General features: G+C 42.1%; 1 non-coding gene across 1 annotated transcript; it reads left to right on the forward strand.

Annotated features, from left to right (window-relative positions):
* Positions 1–2390: 2390 nt before the first annotated feature.
* On the forward strand, positions 2391–2484 carry TRNAI-UAU (transfer RNA isoleucine (anticodon UAU)). The gene is made up of 2 exons: positions 2391–2428; positions 2449–2484. It is a non-coding gene; the product is annotated as a tRNA-Ile (tRNA).
* Positions 2485–19629: the final 17145 nt, after the last annotated feature.

Consider the following 19629-nt stretch of genomic DNA (forward strand, 5'->3'; position numbering starts at 1 on the left):
GGTAGCATTTTCTGCAACCTTCTGAAAATCAGTAGGTTTTGAAAAATGAAGTTAATTGCCACTTCATGCATATAATAGTGAGCCTAAGAAATGTAGATGACCGCATGGTGTGAAAGGCTGTGAAACTCTATTTCTGTTAAGGGTAGTGGACAGGCAAAGAAAAGAGCTAGTGTTGCAGTCACTGTGACACCCGAGTAAGTCCATCTCATACACCTCCAGAACTGACTGGGGCCTGGATTTTTCTTGCTAGTCTGCTTCACGATGACTCTTCACATCCATCAAAGCACGTTCCAGCACCTGGGGTTTCTGTTCTGTGGGAGAGGCCCATGGAGAGAGCAGCTCTGGGATGCCTTGGGAGAACACCTTTGTTACAGATAGAGCAAGAAAGCGAAGCAATTTCCTAGAGCTCCCTGCACCCCCATGCAAATAAGTGCATGTCTGTCATTTGTTGTACTGGCTCCCACTTCTGGAAAGTTCTCTGTTCCCGGTTCCCCCATTGGTTCCCTTGGAAAACCACTCCCTCCCTTCTTCCTCATTGGTCCTGTTTATGTCACCCCATCCCAACTCCTCCCCTGAACCCTTCCCTCACTGGACTGTTTGTACCGCAAACCCTCCTACCAACCCCCAGTTATATACCCTGGTCCCTCCCTCGACAGTTGCTTTCAGTGCCCTACCCTTCAGCTGTGGTTGTGCTCCCGTTCGTGTCCTGCTTCCTTCGACCCTCAGACTTCCCTGCAATAAACCTTGGTGGATTCACCGAGCCTCAGAGTCCTCTCGTCCCTGGTGGAGTTTTATTACGCTATCTGGGTACCGTCAACTGGCCAGCAGTGGGTCACCCTGTGGGACACAGTCTGGGGCAACCCGCAGTGTTCTCTCTTCTGGCCCTGATCCTTCCTTTTATGCAAAGGTAAGGGCCTTTTGCTGCCAGAGAAGTGCAAGACTACTGAAGCACAGAACTGCTACTTGAAATAATTCATTTATTGCATTGAGGGTACAGGAAAAAAGAGCTACTGGACAAAGCTGCATTTTGGACAACATTTACTCTTTTTCTACCTTCCTCAATCACCAAACCTATTAGAGACTTAAGTTTACAAGCTTGTGTCCAGCAAGAAAAATATGTTAACAAAAAAATACAAGTTAAATATTGACTCTGGGCTATATACTTTCTAAACTACATTCTCCATACTACCCTTTTTCCCCCCCACAGCTGTCTTTGTGTGGTATAGACTATTTTGTTACCATAATGATGCTAAGGGTAATGAAGGCTGCTGCTGTTTTCTGGTATGCCATAGGTATACCTGTATGATGGAAAATTTCTCTCAAGAAATGAGCTGCCAGTTCTCCAAGCCAGACACCTTCATCAAGGATCACATACAGCATTTGCATGCTGCTTCACCCGTCAATGGTGTATATCATGGAAATATATTTTAGGTAATGCCCACAGTAAAAATATAAACAGGAGAAAAACTTCCTTGGCAAGTGAGAAGCACCTCCTCTCCATTCAGTGTCAGCTCATTTACCATGGGGATTGTGGGGGAAGTGAGGGAGTGGAGTCACACTCGGGTTTAAATATCTGCTGATGATAATTATGTTTACCATCTTTTTACCACATAAGGTAGGACAGATCTGACTAAAGAATAAATCCATGCTGGGGGTATACTTTAACAATGCCACGCAGTGTTGAACAAACACTTGTTTTGAGAGTGCCAGGCACCCTCGTGTAGCACACAGCGGCGATGCTAGAGATACCAACATTTAGTTCCCTGTCAGGAACTGCTCACTTGTCCTTGCCTCTTGGTCCTGAGCATGACCGAGGAAGCATCATCACCCCACGGCTGCCCGTGAGCGTGAGGCTGAACTTCGCTGACCCTGCGGCCCAAGCATTTACTGAAGGCCGTCAGGAGGCTCGGTGCCGCGGCCGGGCTCCGTCTGTCTTGTCTCTGGCGAACGGAACCGCGGGGACTGCTCCAGCCCGCGGCTGCCGGAGAACGCTCAGGCCGCGCCGCTGCCGCCCGTCACCTGCCACGGCCGCCCCGCCCTGCCCGCAGCCCCTCCCGCCCGGCGGCGGAGGGGGCCGGGCTCTCCCGGCACCCCCACGGCCTCCTGCCCGCCCACCCAGCGGGGAGGCTGGGCGGTAGGGCTTTGTCCGGGCCCCGCCGCCGCTCGCTTCTCTCCCTTGCTCGCGGGCGCCGCCTTCCCCGAGCAGTGCGGCGTCCATCAGCTCCGTCATGCCTTCCCCGGTCCGCTGACGGGGTGGCGCGGCCCGGGCAGGGAGCGGGGGCGGCCTCGGACCGCTGCTCAGCGCGGGGTGCAGCCAGGAGTCTGCCGCCCTTCCCCCGCCGGGGCCGGGCGAGCCCTTGATAAACCGTTCGGGACGAGTTGGTGTCAGGGCTCCAGTGGCGCAATCGGTTAGCGCGCGGTACTTATACAGCAGTACAAAGCCGAGCAATGCCGAGGTTGTGAGTTCGAGCCTCACCTGGAGCACACAGCTTTTTGGGAGAGAAAACGGGCTTTTTTTGGGACTCGGCGGCGCTCCGGACGGAGAAGGACAAAAGTGCGGAGAAAAATTATGCAGCCTTGGCGGCAGCGTGGGCCCGCTGGAGAGGGGCACACCGCGCCCGGGGAAGTGGCTCTGCGGGGCGCACCGGGTGTGTGCGTGTGTGTGTGCGTGTGTGTGTGTGTGCGTGTGTGTGTGCGCCTACCGGACAGGATTCACGGCACCCTGTCCCTGCGCAGAAACAAATGTGTTCCTCCTCAGAGCTGCTTGCGAGTGAGAAATTGTAGGAAATCAAGGTTATTTTATACCGTGTTGTTTCATATGGAGTGCAAGTAAATGCTCGACTGGTGTCGCTGCAACTCAATGGTGATGACATCTCTCTGTTTTGCCTCCTTTGGTGGTGACAATCTTTGTAACCGCTCATTGGCTGGTTATGCTTAACAAATGCACACTGTAGGAAGGAAAGTACTTCAAATAATTTCTGATTTCACCACTCAAGAAAGGAGCAGGGCCGTGGGAAAAGGGCAGCTGTGTAATGGAGAAGGTTGCAGGACACCTCCTGGGTGTTTAGGCCCAGATCTTGTGAACTCCCCTCTACGTTAACATCTAGTCTGCTGCTTTCACAGTGCAATTTATACCAAAAAATTCAAAGAGGCCCTCGAGATCATGCAGCCAGAGATGTCTCTATTGCCCATATCAGCCCTTTGTCTGTATTGTAGGCATTAACTTCTAAAAGTGCTACTTTAATTATCCTTTCTGTCTTTTAGTTACCAGTTTGTCCCCTCTGAATTTTGCACTACCTTCACAGCTTTCAATGATGGAGTGATAATCCCTGAAGCAGGTGCCATAGTGGTATAAGGAAATGTAAGTGGACAAGAGATGTCTGTAATGTATCAAAGGATTAATAAAATTCATCTTTTGCTTGCAGTGAGTTTCATGTTTTCTTCTTCATGCCAGGATATCCATGTCCTAGTGCTGGGAACTGTACAGAGGAGTATTTGCACAAGTATTTGGAATACTAAAAAATGAAAGTGCTGTTTTTGTGTAACTGGGGAAAAAGAACCCAAGCCACAAATCATTAGAAAGGGAGAGGGACTCCATTCCTTGGACAGAGACCTTTTAAGAAACTGAGTGGGGCAGCACTCCTTCCTTTGCCTCTTCTATGGTGGGTCTCCAGGAACAGGCAGCACTCCTGCACCCTCCTGCCAAGGAGGAACTGCTAGTTTGACATTTGGGGTCTTTCTCTGGCCTGCTGGGCAAGTGATTATATAATTTTTGCCACATTCAGGGTGCGTGAAGCAGATGAGATTCGCTGCCTGAGCTGTTTTGCGACGTGCCTCCATGGTGGTGCCAGAGAGCAGCCAGGACATGCAGTGGGACCATAAAGTGCTGTGACCTCCACAACATCTCCTTCATCACCATAGTCTTTACCTCGGCTTTTACTGATTTTTGTCTTGATTCTGGAAAAAACATAGAAAGAAACAATCGCTTTGTGAGGTGACTCTTGCTTTGCTGCCCCTCCTGATAGGTAGACACCTGTGCCTGACACCTGAAGGGCAACATGTTCCAAGATGGGCATTTTACACTGAAAATCATGCTAGATCAGGGCAATTTATGTGGATTGACTGGAAATCCCGAGAAAATGAGAATGTTGTTTATCTGATGGCTGTTTACAACATAAAGTGAACAGCTGCTAAAGCACGAGGCCTTCCCATGGAGGCAGAGCTGTGAGGTGTGGTGAGCCCTGGTGCTGTGGTGGGTTTCTTCCCACCCATCCTATGGCAGTGCTGTAGTGGGGCTGGCCCAGCCAGGAAAGGTGCCATGCTGGGGTGAGCTCAGTGATTCCACCCCAGTCCCTTCTCCAGGGGCTGCTATGGAAGAAAGTGAGCTGTGTGCCCCTGGGAGGGGATGAGAGTTGGACCTGGGCAGGTTTTCTCCAGGGTGTGTGAGGAGCTTCTTGCTGTGTGATGCTGAGCTGGGTTTCAGCACGGCTGCAGCAGCTCCCGTGAGGTGAAATGAGGAGTGCCTTGGCCTGGTGCTTGCATTAGCAAATTTTTCCTCAAAATTAGGTGTCTTACAAGCTTATGAGAACAAGGTAGTTTTTTATTACATTAAGTTATTCTTTTATTAAGCATTTTGGTCGTGATTTGTTGGGTAATGCTCTAACACTACTTGGCAGCAGCTTATGTATAAAAACGTGTATATAGTCACATATATCAGTACCTGTAAGCATGAAGACACCTTCTCACCATTATGGGAGAGTTCCCAAAGCCTGTGTGTTGGCAGTAGTGTATTTTCTATATCTTCAGTGTAGCCACGTGATATATTTGGAAAACACCTGTGTGTGAGTGATACAAAGTGCCAGCTGCACTAGGGAGAGGAAGTCCCGCCTCTTCCCCAAACAGTAATGTGGTTCACCTATGCCTCAGTTTCCTTTTGAAAGCCAGGTGCCAGAGCTTATGCTCCTTTCTTGAGCCACGGCCCAGTGTTCATCACTGCCCTTGAGGGCAGTGCCCTTGAGCCAGGGGAGTCCTGGTCTCAGCTTGCTGTCACCTAGCAAGGGACTGTCATGGGCCCTGGATGCTGTGGGAAGTGCGTTCAGGAAGAAAGACTTCCCCATGGTGAGTCTTCCATGCTGCCTGGCTTATCTAGGGGCCTGCCATTTTTAGCCTCTGCCTCTCTGTTTCTATGTTTAATTGCCTGGTGGGGATGGCATGCCTGCAGGTGTGGATCTCCCAAACTCCTCTGGAATTCTTCTGGAATCCTTTTTAAAAAGGTCATTCTTCTTAAAATTTGTCTAGCTCTTTGATTAATGTTGAGTCTGGACCGTGAGTGTTCTACAGGCTTATTCTGGCTACTCGATGAGTTCCCACTGACTGTAGAAGAAAAGAGCCTGCTTATAGATGTAGGAAAACTTGATGTGTGCTGCTTATTGATGGAAGGAGAATTTTCAAACATTTATCTTTTGCCTGATCTTGGAGGATTAATAATGATCAGGTTAGGGAGCAGGGTTTGTGTTTATCCCTGAAGGATCTTGCTCAAACAGGAAGCCCCACTGCAATGGCAGATGTAGGATTAAGAAAGAAAGACTTATACAGGGTAGACCTTCCTGATGTTTATTTCTAAGAGTGGCAACTCTTGTCTCTGGCATGTTAGCACAGTTGTGATTGTGAGGTTCTGAAGTGTTTGCTTAAGTTACTTTAAATATAAAAGTCTGGAATCTTCCATAATAATGAGGTTTGCATATCCTAACAAACACCTATAAAAGCCTATGGTAAGGACTTGGCCTACCTAATTGTTATGAAATCAAAGTAATAAATATTTGGAGTCTTTGAAAATAATAGCCAGCCAATGTCTGCTCTTTATGGCTTTTCCCAATAGATGGCACTGTGGTGCCACAGAGCGAAAAGAGCGAACGCAAAACATTCCCAGACGTCCTAAAAATAGAAACCACTTGCTGAATGCTCTGTTGTGCACTGTAGAGAACAATAGACCAAAATTTCAAAGGTTGCTTAGGAAACAAAGTCCTCTGGAGGTATAGATGCATTTTGGTTTTGTTTTGGGTTCCACCATCACCTTTGTCCTTTGTATGTAACATCTTCAGGAGCTTTCTGAAATTAAAGTCTATTGATCTGTTGTGTTTGGAGTAACAGAGGTGAATGGGGTGTATCATGTTTTTTTTAAAGTCTCTATGAATTCAGTCCTGTGTCAAAGTTTCAGTGTAGCAGGCCTGACTTAGATTCTCTTAAACAATTTTTTTTTTGTGGAATAGCTGGCGTTAGAGGTTTTAATGCAGAGCTGCCTGAAGTCCAGGTGGCTGCTTCCCACTGTGGAGGTATTGGGCTTAGAAACACTAGGTGGGAGGACAGGAATGAAGTGTAGGTGCTTGGAAACTGTGTGAATGAACTCTTAAACCAAATAGAAATACTCTGCCTTTGTGGAGAAAAGATAGGGTAAGGGTGGTGAGAAAAGGAAAACAAAAAATCATGTGGAAGCCTCCTTGGAGAAGGGAAGGGCTGAGAGATGAGGGGGACAGTGGGGCTGAAGCAGGCTGATAGAAGGTGGAGAAGTGAGAAGAACTTGTAAGAGGAGTAGAAAAGCAAGCTCACAAAGAGAAAGACTTCATGCATTGCTCTCTGAAACTGGTAAAAGGGGATGCTACAAGGAGGGAACAAGAAAGGGTTAGGGACACAAAGAAGGAGAAAACGGGGGAGTCAGCTAGAAGAACATAGGTAAGGAAGTTCTTAAAAAGAATTTTTTAAAAAATCCTCCTGTCTGGCTATAGCCACATGAGTGTGCTGCCTAGGGCAGTGAAAAACAAATGAGTAATTGTGCTAGCTAGTTAAACCAAGCTACGATGGAGTTGCTGTAGAAAACAAATAGGCCTGTCCATTTTGCTTGAGCAAACAGAGAGCTCAAGAGGCAGGTTTTTCTTCTCTGTGTGTTTTGAGTGGTTACTTTAGTGTGGCAATATAAGAGACCCCTTGGTCTCTCTAGGGTTTGAAGCTGGTGTTGGGTGGGTTAGAGAGCTCAGCTTTCTGGTTTGGAAAAGGAAGGAAATGGACAGTCAGTGCTGGATTTGGTGCCCATTTAATTTTCTTAGTTGTGCTGAGTTTGCTTTTAAGGTGGAAAAAGACTCTTGGTTTCTTCAAATAGTTTTGGTGCAGCCTAAATATTTGAAACCTTGGAGAAGTCTCAAAATACAGCAAAACAAACTAAACCAAACCCAGAGGAAGAACAAGCTGGGGAAGTGGCTGAAATGGAAGGGGGTAGTCAGAGAGTCTGTAATTAAGAATTTTGGGGAAGGGATGCTCCCTTGAAGTAGGCATTTGAGCGTGTATGGACTGCTTTAGTTCAGAGATCTTTATACATGGGTTAGCAGATTTATGGCAGTGTGAAGAAATACTTCTGGAAATTTAACTATATATATAATATATATATATATAAATTTAACTATATATATAATAAAATATATGTAGGAAGATTGTGGAAGAAGATAAAGCAATAATTTAAAAACATGTCTTTTGAAAATATGGTGGAAAATTCGTAAGAGGCAATTGTGCTGGAAGTAATGGGGCTGCATGGTATAACTTAGATGGTTTACCAGTTTTGTGAAGAGAAGCTGACAGTCAATAAACACAAGCATTCAAAACCAAGGGGTCTCGGAGTCAGTTGACTTCACTGCTTGCATTTATTTTTCATTTATCCTACCCACTGAAATGGGGATGAGAATTGATTAACTATACATCTTAATTTTAGGCACAGCATTTTATGCTGTGTAAAGGATATACATCTGTCTTTAAGGAAAGACACATCACACTTCTGCCAGCACACTTAAAAGCCATTTGATATTGAAAAACTGTTAATGGTGCAAGTTTATGTAGCTTTGTCAGTGCTGGATTTGGGGATGCTTTTGAGGGTGTCTGTATTAAGTGCCTGGATCCAGGTTTGGCAAGTTAATCTCTTTCGTGCTCTGGGACACTCTGCCCCTCTCTCTCTCCTCATCTTACTTTTGCCCCACCTTCCTTGTCACAGGAGGAATTCAACCTCAAAAGCTAAAGGGTTGCCTTGAAGCTGGCACTGATTTAGGGAAGGTGAGAAACACCCTTTCAGATGTTTCCCTCCCCACGTACATTCCCCATACTCCCAACTACCTCCTAAGTGGTTTAACTCATCTCCCACTTTGGCCAAGTGCTCTAAGGGGTTTCCACTGCAACAGGAGGTCCAGCCCTGTTGTTTTGTCTCAGTACAGCTGTGACTGTGCTCCTATAAATCCCTGGTGAGTAGCAGGAATTGTTGCCCTTCCTGGGGTAGCTCTGGTGGCTGTAGGTGGTTGCAGTTTGGGCTGGCTCAGTGGCCAAAGCCCTTTGTTGCCCTGACACCTCAGTAGTGCTTGTTCCTGCTTGAGACTTGCAAAGTCAGTTGAGCTCGGTGGCTGTGTCCTATTGAGATCAGTGCCAGTAAAAAATGCTTACATTCAGACCTGCTGAGATTTGTAGGATCTTGTATATGTATCATGTGTATTTAATGCTCTAATAGCTTTAAAGGTTTGACTCCTAATATTGAACTATTTGCAAGGCCTAAAGTAGCCTCCATACGTTTCAAATACTTCTGTGACAGATAGATTTATGTGATTGTGTCTGTCATTCTTACTGAGCTGTCCTGAACTTTCAGTGTAACCTAGCCCAAAAAATACTGCTTTTTATTATGATAAAGGAAATGCTTGGTTATGCTACTATTTCTCAATTTCTTAACACATAGTATCTTTGAAAATACTTTTTTTTTTTTTCCTCAGAATTGGAGACTTTTGCTTCATTGTGTGTACTAGGAGTGCTATTGTGTATCTTTGTGTTTGAGGGCAAATATCTTTAATAGATAAACAGGGTAATTGTGTGTAGGTTCCTAATAACTGTAGCCCTTTGACAGAATTCTTGTAACACTTGGAGAAAATTTTTAAACTGTTTAGGGGTACCTGCCTGATGTTGGTGTTTGCCCGATTCTAAGCATCTGGGTGTTGTAAAGCATATCTAGCAAACAGACCTCTTATTGCAAATGTAATGTATTTGAAGTGTTCTTGCAGGAATAACCTCTGTCATGTGAATACTTCCAAAAGTAGAAGCCAACCTGTCAATGAATCAAGACTGAAGTGTCTGTTTTTAAAATGTACTATTAATGTTTAGTACGAGTGGGTGCATTTTCACAGAGTTCTGTGAATTTGCTTCATGTTCCATAAGAGGATAAAGTTTGGCCCAAAGTAATGGGAAGCTTATGTCTGGCTGCAAGGAAACCAGGAAATTTATGGGGCTTTAAAGTGTGACCCACTGCAGTATTCAGTATGTGTGATTTTTGGCATGATTCAGCAGTAAATACCAGTTGAAAACAGAAGCACAAATTATAGGGTAAATAATTCAGACCAAAAAAGAGGCCTGCTTATGCATACGTGGTAAAGGAAATGGAAATACAACCGCAAAATACAATTGCTGGGAAGAACACCAGCAGTTTGGAATGGTCACTGTTGAAACTGTGGAAATTATCTTCCTGGATGGCACCTGAATTGAGAGGGGGCATAATGATCCCCTTTGTATGTACTTGTGTACACTGACCAGTAAATCGTGTGAGGCTGCTGCATTTGGCAGTCCTCGTTTTGGAGAGGACTTTCTGTTCCGTGGCTGCTGGGTGGGAGGATGTAATGGGCACAATGCTCCTTCGGTCCTTCATCTAATACATGTCTGTGACTTGACTTTTAAAATCTTTTTTCGTGCCTTTTTTTTCTTTTATTCTTTCTTTGTCATTGGTAGAGGCATCGTGCACTGGAAGAAGAGAACTTTGTGTTAAATTGTTTTTCTCAGGTTTCCCTTTGCTTTTCAGTTATTATTTAAGTAGCTTTGGCTGCTGATATAAAGCAGTGCTTGGTTCCTACTCTAAACATAGAGAGCCACCCAAGCAAGATTCCTATGTGCCATTTGATAACATTTTTACCTTCTGAAAAAAAAAAAAAAAAACCAAACCAAAACGAGTAGCCAAAGTAGTCTTAACAGATGTGTTTGGCTGGCACTGTGGCAGAGTGATTTGGCTTTCATTTGCTTCATTTGGAATGAGGAATACCAGGTCCCTGTTACAAGTGAGATGAAAATGAAAGCAAATAGCAGAATGAACCATTAGCACAGTAAATTCCTTGCTTGGACATCTTTTAATTGTTCTTAGAGCATAGATTGCCTTGGCTTGTTGTATACCAGGCTTTTCAGAACTGGGATGGCATATTACTGGTGTGACTTGTAGAGCCAGAAGCTAAAGAAAACAGTCAGCAGCACTTGTGAGATGTGAGCTATGGTGAGCTTTTGTTGCTTCAAGATTGCTCCCTTGTGTAGTGTTATAATTGGAAAACTACAGTTCCTTGATATCTCCAGTGAATGCTGGTTTGAAACACTCGTTGGATTGTATCTAATTTTTATATGGAATATTTCTACTAATTAAGTTGTTTGTTCTCTCAGGAAGCTCATCCATGGGATAATGGGGTGAAAATTCCTGTAACTTACTCCATTAAATGACTGCTGGAGAATATCAGAAATTGGGGTTTAAGGGTCAGTTCAGAAAGTAACTTAGACCAGAAGTTTCCAATAACAATTGTGGTTTGGATACAGTTGAAATAATAACACAGCTAAATTCAATTGTACTTGCATTGGCTAAGTAATAATCTCAGAGAAGATGTTAACAACAGGCATTGGAGACTAACAAGTCATATCCTGAAAGAAAATTATAACTGATACAGACAAAGTGGGGAAAAAACTGGTAGTGATTACTAATGATGAAAATGCTGTCTTAGCTGTCTCACTCAATAAATAATCCTGCAGGGATATTAGCAGCATTAGTAGTAGCAGCAGTTGGCCATCTGGCTTGGCTTCTGTGGGAGGTTTAAAAAATAAAATACCACTATTAGTGGAACTGCATCCATTGAAATCATAGGAGAACTTGGCCCTGACTTTTCATGTTCCCATTCATTGTGTGCTGTTCATCCCGTGCTTGGATCTCATGTGATCATTTGATTCTGCAGATATTTTCTTGATGTTCGTGGATCACACCAATGGTCTCTGAAGTCCTAGCTGCTGGTCAGTTCAAGTTACCAGTCTAACTATGCTGGTGGTTTGTAGGAAACCTTGAGATGATTTCAGACCTACAAACCTTTGTGCCAGAATACTGGTAGCTGCAGCTTTGAGCTCATGTTGCCCATTTTGCTGTACACAAAAAAAAGGAACACTGTTTCTGCCTCTTGCGCAATCAAATCTACTGACTTTGCTGTTTCTTGGTTTGGAATTGTAAACATGAGCATCCATGTGGCAAAAATTCCTCTTGCTCATTCTTTACTGAGTGGGTATTTGTGAGCTACTCTGATTAAATGAGTCTTTGCTGTAGCTCACTGTCCCTGTGACTGTTTCCCACGCTTGCTGTTTGTGTCTTGTTTTACTGATAAGCTCTTCTCATCTTGTGTCTGTGTTAAACAATGTAAGCATTCACAAGTTATCAACTAAAGTGTAAAATGCCAGCTTACTATATCTCATTTTTTTGACTGACATTTTTCCCTTAAAATTTCACTTTCTTCATCTTGTAAGAAAATGAAGCTAAGGATGAATGTTTACATCTCTGAGCAAAGGCTTTTTTGCATCTTCTTAGTGCTATTGCTAGAACTAAAACCATCTTGAAATATGTGGTTAAAAATATTCTTTAGTGTGTAATTTGTACCATAATCAAGCTGACAGACATGAGTGGAGCACTTAGAAGTTTATGCTTGGAATTAAGTCCAGCAAGATGCTTCTGGAATCTCCTGGTAATTTCCTTTTATCAATGTAAGTGATGCAGTATGAATCCATTATAATTACTGTGGAGCTGCACCAAATTAGATGGTATGATTGAGGCTTGAATTTTTCCAGTGGATGTTTTGAAGAAATGAGAGATGGTAACAGAGGAAGGCTGTATAGCGTTCATCATTTGATGAATTTGGTTGTCCTCCTGTACAGAGAAGAGATCTGTTTCTTCTCTACAGTGTTCCCCATTAGCTTGCTTACAATCTCTTCAAAGTGATTATCAGTTACTATTGTCATTGAGTAGTGATATGTTATAATTCTGCTCTTGCTTCAGTGCAAGGCATGGGCAAATCAGTCTTGTACTGTTAAGCATCTGTATCTGGTAAAGCCATGGGTGACTGAACTCTGTGCAGTGGCTCACACACTTGATTTGTTTGCACTGAGAGAAATTGAGGTCCATGTCCACTCAGCTAAGCAGAGTTATTTCAGATTTATACTGGTGAAACGGAAACAAAAATATCTTGGCATGCGCTTAAAAGGGTTTATCCTGGTGCAACACTTTGTCTCATTTATCTGAGAAGTGCTAATCAAACAGCAGAGCTCAGGGCATGAATGTCAGACTGCTTCATGGGTGGTGGTTGTGCATGACAGCCTGGGTCATGGGAGAGCTCTGTACACCTACCTGAATTTAGTTACCATGGTTAATATAGGTCACAGTGAAAATGGCATTGTGGTACTTTCACACCAATTCTTCTGACCATTTTTTTTTTTTTTGCTTTAGTGACTTTTACAATATGAAAAACTTCGGTGTGGCCCACAGCTGAAAAGTCTTGTCTCCTGGCAAATTAGATGAATTTGTGCAGTTTCAGCAAGGCCGTATCCATCACTTGGAGAGGACAAATATTTATTCCATAAATAGATATGGAGAAATAAAAAAAACAAGGAAAACATATGGACTTGGGGTTTCCTAAAAAGTCAGCCATCTCTGAGTGCAGTCCTGGATCACTAACCCAGTTTGCTGGAAGGAAAGGTGTCCAGCCTGATGTGCTACTTTGCCTTGTGCATAGCCAGGGAAGCTGCAAGCTTGGATGTCCTGTTCCAGATTTGTCACTAGACATGAAACATTACTTTTGGGGTCTGCTGTTGACGGAGAACCTTCTGCAAGGCTGTGGTGCAGCTTTGCGGGCAACAAATGGAAACAGTGGTATTACCAAGAGTTGGGTGGCCATCCCATTCGAGGGAAATACAGATTCTGTACTTGAATACAGTTGACCTTGTATCTGTAGGCACAAATCCAAAAATATCTGTTACTCATCCTCTAATTTCTCAGATTAAACATGTCTGAGTAACTGCTCTGAGTGCTCAAAAGCCTGCAACACAGACCATTAAGACAGGAAGCTTCCAGCAGATGGCAGCGTTGCACTCTGTAACTTAATTTTTTTGTCTGTGGCTTTGCAACTTCTGACTACTTGGGCTGGTTGGAAACTGCTGGCTAAGTAGCAATCCAAACCCACTTCTAAAATGTTTTGAAATACAGGTCTTAGTAGATTATGATAATTGGGTATTGTTTCAGACTCGTGAGTTTCGTGTGGAAAATACTTCTGTGCTGCATAAGAAACTGTACTAAAAAAAAGTGCAAGTACACCTAAATCTTTTCTGTTAACTCTCTAAATAACTACTTTGAGACAGAGGAAGGCTGTTTGATAAAAGTGTTCTTCTTTTTAAAAATACTAGCAAATCCCTTAAAGATGTTAAGAGTTCAAAGTGGAACCACAAGTGGGGAGCTTGTAAATGACTTCCTGCATATAGTCCTTAAAACTACAACATGCTCCCACTGATACCAGAGTCCACACCTAGGCGGACATACAAGTGAACATACCCTCGTTAGAAATTATCAACTCTGTGTTCAAAGGTTCAGGTGCAATAGTTAATTTCTGTTTGTAATTACTCAGGTAATAATATTGCTTTTTAGACAAAGCGCATGTTTGATTGTACATTCAGTCTGGTTGATTAGAGAGGTTCTTCCCACCTCTCCCACCTTCACTGTTGATTCATTGGAGTTCCAGGGAGACTGTGGAGGAAATGAAAATTGTTCCTGCTGTGAAAAAAAGGGCTGTGTACAGAGGCCTCTTCAGAAAACACTCTTCTACTTCCAGATAGTTACCTCTCTGTGATGTACTAATCTATACATAATCCTAAAATGTGTAAGAGATTTTGTGTGTGTGTGTGTGTGTGTATTCTCTTAGGGAGAATATAATGCTATTCTTAGGTTTGGCACTGCAACCAGCTAATACTGATGTAAATAGCATCACACAAACACAAAGCTATAATAAATAGAAACTAGGGCAGCCATTGCAGCCTTTCGGAACGTGATAAAAAAAAAAAAATTCTTCTCTTGCCATCCAAACTTGCAGTTTGTTGAGTGGAAACAAGGATATTGATATGAATGAAGTTAGGCATCTCTTTAGGAAGCTTTATGCACCTACTTCAGAGTTTGGCTCCAGAGTAAATGAAGGAACCTTCAGACTTTCTCCTTTCTTTTTTCCCCTGTAGAACAAAATAATACTATAGGTAAGCAAAAATTCAGACTGATTCGTTTGGGTAACACGTCAATACTGTTCTGCCTTTTGTCATATGAGTGAACCACAATGGGAATTTTCACTTATGGGTTTTTTTAGTCAAAGTAGAAATACTGCAAGTACCAGAGTAGTTTGCCAAGATGAATGGTTTCTCTGCTTAGATGCTGTCTGGATGTGACTAGCTTAGTATTCTGGAAGAAATTAAGTATATGCAAATTTCACTTTTATGGGAGAATTTCAGCAACATCAGCATCATGGGAAGTGGTGTTTTGGAGTTAGAGGGGTCCTCATTCCAGTCACATCCTCAGAAGATGATTTGGTGGTCAGAGTCAGTCTAATGCACACTTGCTTTTCCCCTCAAACAACATGGAGGCATTAGTGAGCACAGCTTGTGTGTTGTGCAGTAGGAATATGTGGCAGTGAACTTTCTCATCTAGCTAGTTCTTATCTAGCTGGATTCCCATTGCAGCTTGAGCAGAGTAGTAAGACTTGGAACTAGCTTCCTGTGTTCATTACTGGTTAAACAGACTTTGCATAAACCTGTTTAAAACAAAAAGCAAAACAAAAAAGTTGATTAATATTGCAGAACAAAGTCCTTTGAAAATATTAGTAAATGTAATATTTTATCCTTAAAGGCACATTGAGGGACTGGGACTCACTGCCATCTGTGCATATGCTGTGAAAGGATATCACTGGGTGTCTTTGATCTTGATCACATTTTAAAGCTGTGGTGTGAAGATTTGTGATACTTTGAGTCATGTATTACTTTCTGATCGCTACAGTTAAAGATGTAGATTTGTTATGTTCCCATGCAAGGGAGCAATATGTGCTTCATAAAAAGCAGTCAGGATTGTATCTCTGGTGTAGTAACACCCCCCTCCCCCAGAAGAAGGAGGGAATAGAAGCTCTCCACAGCCCTTCCAAAGGTCTAAGCCAAATAAATGTCAGGAGATTTTTTGGTCTTGGAAGGAAATCACACCATCCATCTCCCTTGTCTCTTTGGGTATTAATTAAGTTTGTGAGATAAGTCACTCTTTCTAAGATAGCCTTCACAGGTCACTTCAGATTGTTGCATAATTTTTTTTTTTTTAATGAACCACAAGGTTTCTTAAAAAACCCAAAAGGCAAAAAAAAAAAAAAAAACAAACAAAAAAAAAAAAACAAACAAAAAAAAAAAAAAAAACAAGCAAAATTGGAAACCCATCTAGCTACAGAAGTGAGGTCTCACTTTGACAGATTTGTCCTTCCAGCTACATATACTGTCTTCCTTTGAGCAATTCTGGGGAAGGCAGCTATTTTGGGTGGCTTCTGCTCCTGCACTTTTATCTGTGAAAATATCTTTCACTGTGTGCTGCTCTGGTCTTTCATACCTTTTACATCAGGAAGAGTTGCATCACAACAAGGGTAGCTTTAATGGTGCATCAATTTTTGGTGTCACTTCAGTAACACTATAGAGCATAGCCTGAATTTGAGATAAACCCTTAAAAGATGAAAATAGTCATCTTCATCTGTAATATGTTCTTACCTCTGTTTTTTTCAGCACTGAATGATCATATTGTCATATTTTAAGGGAATACTGTTTTCTGACTCTGGTCTTACAGAGTATATTATAAACAGGTTAAATTATCTTGTTTATCACTGAGATGCTGAGCAGCACTTTGTAAATGGATAGAATGTGTGGATATGTTGAAGTTAACATGGCTGATGTAATCAGGGACTGCTCCAGGTGATTTAGAGCTTACTTATCATACCATGGTGAAAGTTCTGGGTGTGTAACTGAATGTGGAACTTGAGTTCTGTGCGGAACACTCAGCATTCAGGGGTTATATACTGTTAGCATGTCAGGAGATGCCGTCAATTCCTTCCTTAATACTCCTAATGACTTACTTTGTGGTTTTGGTGGGCCTTTTAATAGCAAATAAGCTTGCAGTATTTTAGGTAAAGAATCTGATCTTTGTTTGTCAAATACTTTATTTCTTAGTTGATTATGTCATTCTTGTCTATACTTTATTTCTTAGTTGATTATGTCATTCTTGTCTATGTTTCCCGAAGACCAAGTAAGTGTTGCTCACTTACATGTTCAAGAAAACAGAATAAAAGATGTTTTTTCATGTGTTACAGCTCTGTGACAGTTATTTGCATGTTGTGTACATTTTAGAAGCAACCAATTAAATAGCTATGTAAACCATTCAGATAAGACTCCTTTAGGCTCTGCTTGCTTTTATAGTACAGATAATTTAGGAATTGTTTCTTTTTAAAGGATTAACATCTTTAAGAACGTGCTTTCTAAAGAATTGCTTTTGTTTTCAAAGTGGGACAAAGTCGACTGGCAGACAGGCTTGCAAAGCATCTCAGTTCTGCTGTGCTTTGGAACTTGCCTAAAGAAATTATTTCCTGACCTGTACAGCCAAAATTTCTTCAAAATAAGACTTTTAATAGCCTGCTAGGAAAACTCTCTGCAGTGTTTGGAAAAAGGAGAGAGCTTTATATCTGCTAAAACAGAGAACTGGGCTGGTAACTGTAAATATGATTAATATGTTGAAATTGGACAAATAGCTTCACAAAACTCTACATATGTGTTATCTTTCCAGAAGAAGTAAATTTTGGCATTCTGGGATTTTTTTTTTTTTTTGGTTGTTGTTGTGCATTTGGTTGCTGGTTTTGGCTGGAGTAGAGTTAATTTTCTCCACAGTGGCTAGTATAGGGCTATGCCATGTTTTGGAAAAAAATACCAATTCAATTAATTTAAAAAAAAAAAAAAGTTCTGGAAAAACAAAACAGTTTTTTGCAAAAAACATTTAGTGCTGTGAGGAGGAAAGACAAGGTTTGTGGACAGAGGTTATGCATCACTACTTGGGTTGGTAGAGCTGGTAAGAGCAGCCAGGCTTTGAGGTGCACAGTGCTGAGTGCCTGGATGTGTGCGGGAAGTGTTGGGCTGCTGAGCTAAAGGGGAAGGTCATCTCTCTGAAGGGGGCTCTCTCCTGCCTCTGGAGCAGAAATGACCCTTGAGACACAAAGGTGCTGCTGAGGAGGGAGCTCTTCTGCTGTGGGAAAGTGTTCCAACACATGGAAAGGTGTGCAGCTTCTGTTTGTGGCTGGAGGGAAAGGCTGGAAAACTGGGGAGACACTGCTGCACCTTTTTCAAGTGGCTGGTGTAGTATCCAGTCCAGCTGAGACTTTCACTTTCCAGGATTACTGCTTAGTGGAACAGCATGAAGTTGTGATGTAATATATTATGTGAATTAGTGTTATTTATATACTACAAAATGAAGAAATCTAAAGGTTTTTAAAAACATCTATATTCCACTCAGGTTTGATGGAATCAAAGAAATTACTTATTCTGTTTTCTCAGCAGCAAGAAAACTGTAATAATCAGTGATGGAAGGGTCTGGTTGGGACTCTGGCTCTATGTACAGGAATGATTTCTGTTTCACCCTCAATGAGAGATGAAGTATAGGAGTGTTGCATTTTTCAAATAGGACAAATGATAACCACATGGGGAGAATCAACCTTCAAGTGTTAACTTTCAGCTAAAGCTGTGGGTCAAGCTTTTTTCTGTGGTCCTTCTTATCTGCAGGTATTTTCTATTTGTTGGCTGTTCTAGCTCTCTGCTGTAACCTCCCACAAGTATTTCACAGATTTAGCTTATAGCATCCCTTCAAAATAAAGGCATAATATTCCTTTATTGCTCATAGGGAGGGTACAAAAAGCAAAGGCATCTTTGTTTCTTTGGAGTCTGGTATTTAGCATACTAAACTCCTCTTGGTAAGAACAGAACAAGACTAAAACAGTATTTGCTTTAATGATTTTTTTTTCTTATTACAGTTCAAAAAGCCTTCAGTTTTGTTATGCTGGAGCCTGCAATTGTATGTAAATATTGCAGTGGGAATAAGAATAACAAAAGTAATACTTATTATTCTAGAAACATAGCTTTTAAAGTTGTTCTTGGACAACTGCTTGCATCTTCTGGAAGATCCTGGTTACCAACAGGAAAGCATCTTTATGGCAAAGACTCAGCTTCTAAATGAGAAAATGGAGCCCTCTGTTATCTCAGTTGCATAGTTTGAAAGCAGGAAGTGTGTATTTAAAGTGAATTGCTCTGGAATTTGTTTAGGCCTATACTGATGTTTTTAGACTATATGTTTTAAAATCTTAATAAAGCTACATGTCTCATATCTAAATTCAGGCAATCTGAAACTCATTTCATTAGGACTCTGGAAATATGAGGCGATGCTTATACACTGTTATCCTTGCAGGATATGGAAAATCAAAAACTTGTCTTAACAGTGAAATTGTAAATTGGGATAGTGATTTTGTAATGTTAGGTCATACTGTGTGGCTGATTTTTCTTTTTTTATTTCTTCTTTCCCTCCATTCTGGAGTTGCATCAGAGTAAATAACAGTATATAGAACCTTTCTATTACTGCACTACTTTCAACCCTCATGCATTGCAATTCAAACCAGTATTCCTTTTGCATTGAAATTTTAAGCCACGGCCATCTGATTCTGAAGTGGGACCAATTTTACTCTTCCCTTCAACTGGAAACAACAAAACCCCTCCATAAACCTGATGGAATATTTTCCCTGACAAACAGAAGAGCATTATGCTACCCCCATGCCTGTCTTGGTGTTTAACTCCGTAATTCAGAAAGGGACTGAGGAGAAATGCTACTGTGGAAAGATATGCAGATCCAAAGACCCAACACATTTTGTGGCTGCACGCATCTACAAAGCCAAGGGTTTCTCAAAAATAAGAGGAGAGACTGTCTTCTGTTTATTAGACTTGGCAGATTCAGCTGACCTTCACAGAAGCTGTGAATTTGTTCTGTTCTGTATTTCACTCCTCTCCTTGCAGTTAGATATCAAAGCGGACACAACAATTGCTGTGTAATTCCTGCATTTGCCACAGGCCTCTGCTGCAGATAGGGGGAACATATATGGTGCTTAGCCTAAATTTTTACTTCACCATATAGCTTCAGGAAGAAAATGTGATCTTCATATTTGACTGGTATTATTGTTATTCTTTTCTCCCCTCAACAGAATTAAAGCAATGTCCCAAGATTCAGTCATTCTCTTGTTTACAGCTGGTGTTTTTCCCTTCCTCTAGTTGAGAAAATAAAACAGCAGCGAGCCCTTTCTATACTGTCAGTACAGCCACTGGATGTGTTAAACCACGTGCTCTGCTACCTGGTGCATGCTGGTCTTAAGCCATCCACTTTGTGTGCTTGCTTTGGTTTTGGGTTTTGTTTTCTTT

Source organism: Vidua chalybeata, chromosome 3, assembly GCF_026979565.1.
Source record: "Vidua chalybeata isolate OUT-0048 chromosome 3, bVidCha1 merged haplotype, whole genome shotgun sequence".
NCBI lineage: Eukaryota > Metazoa > Chordata > Aves > Passeriformes > Viduidae > Vidua > Vidua chalybeata.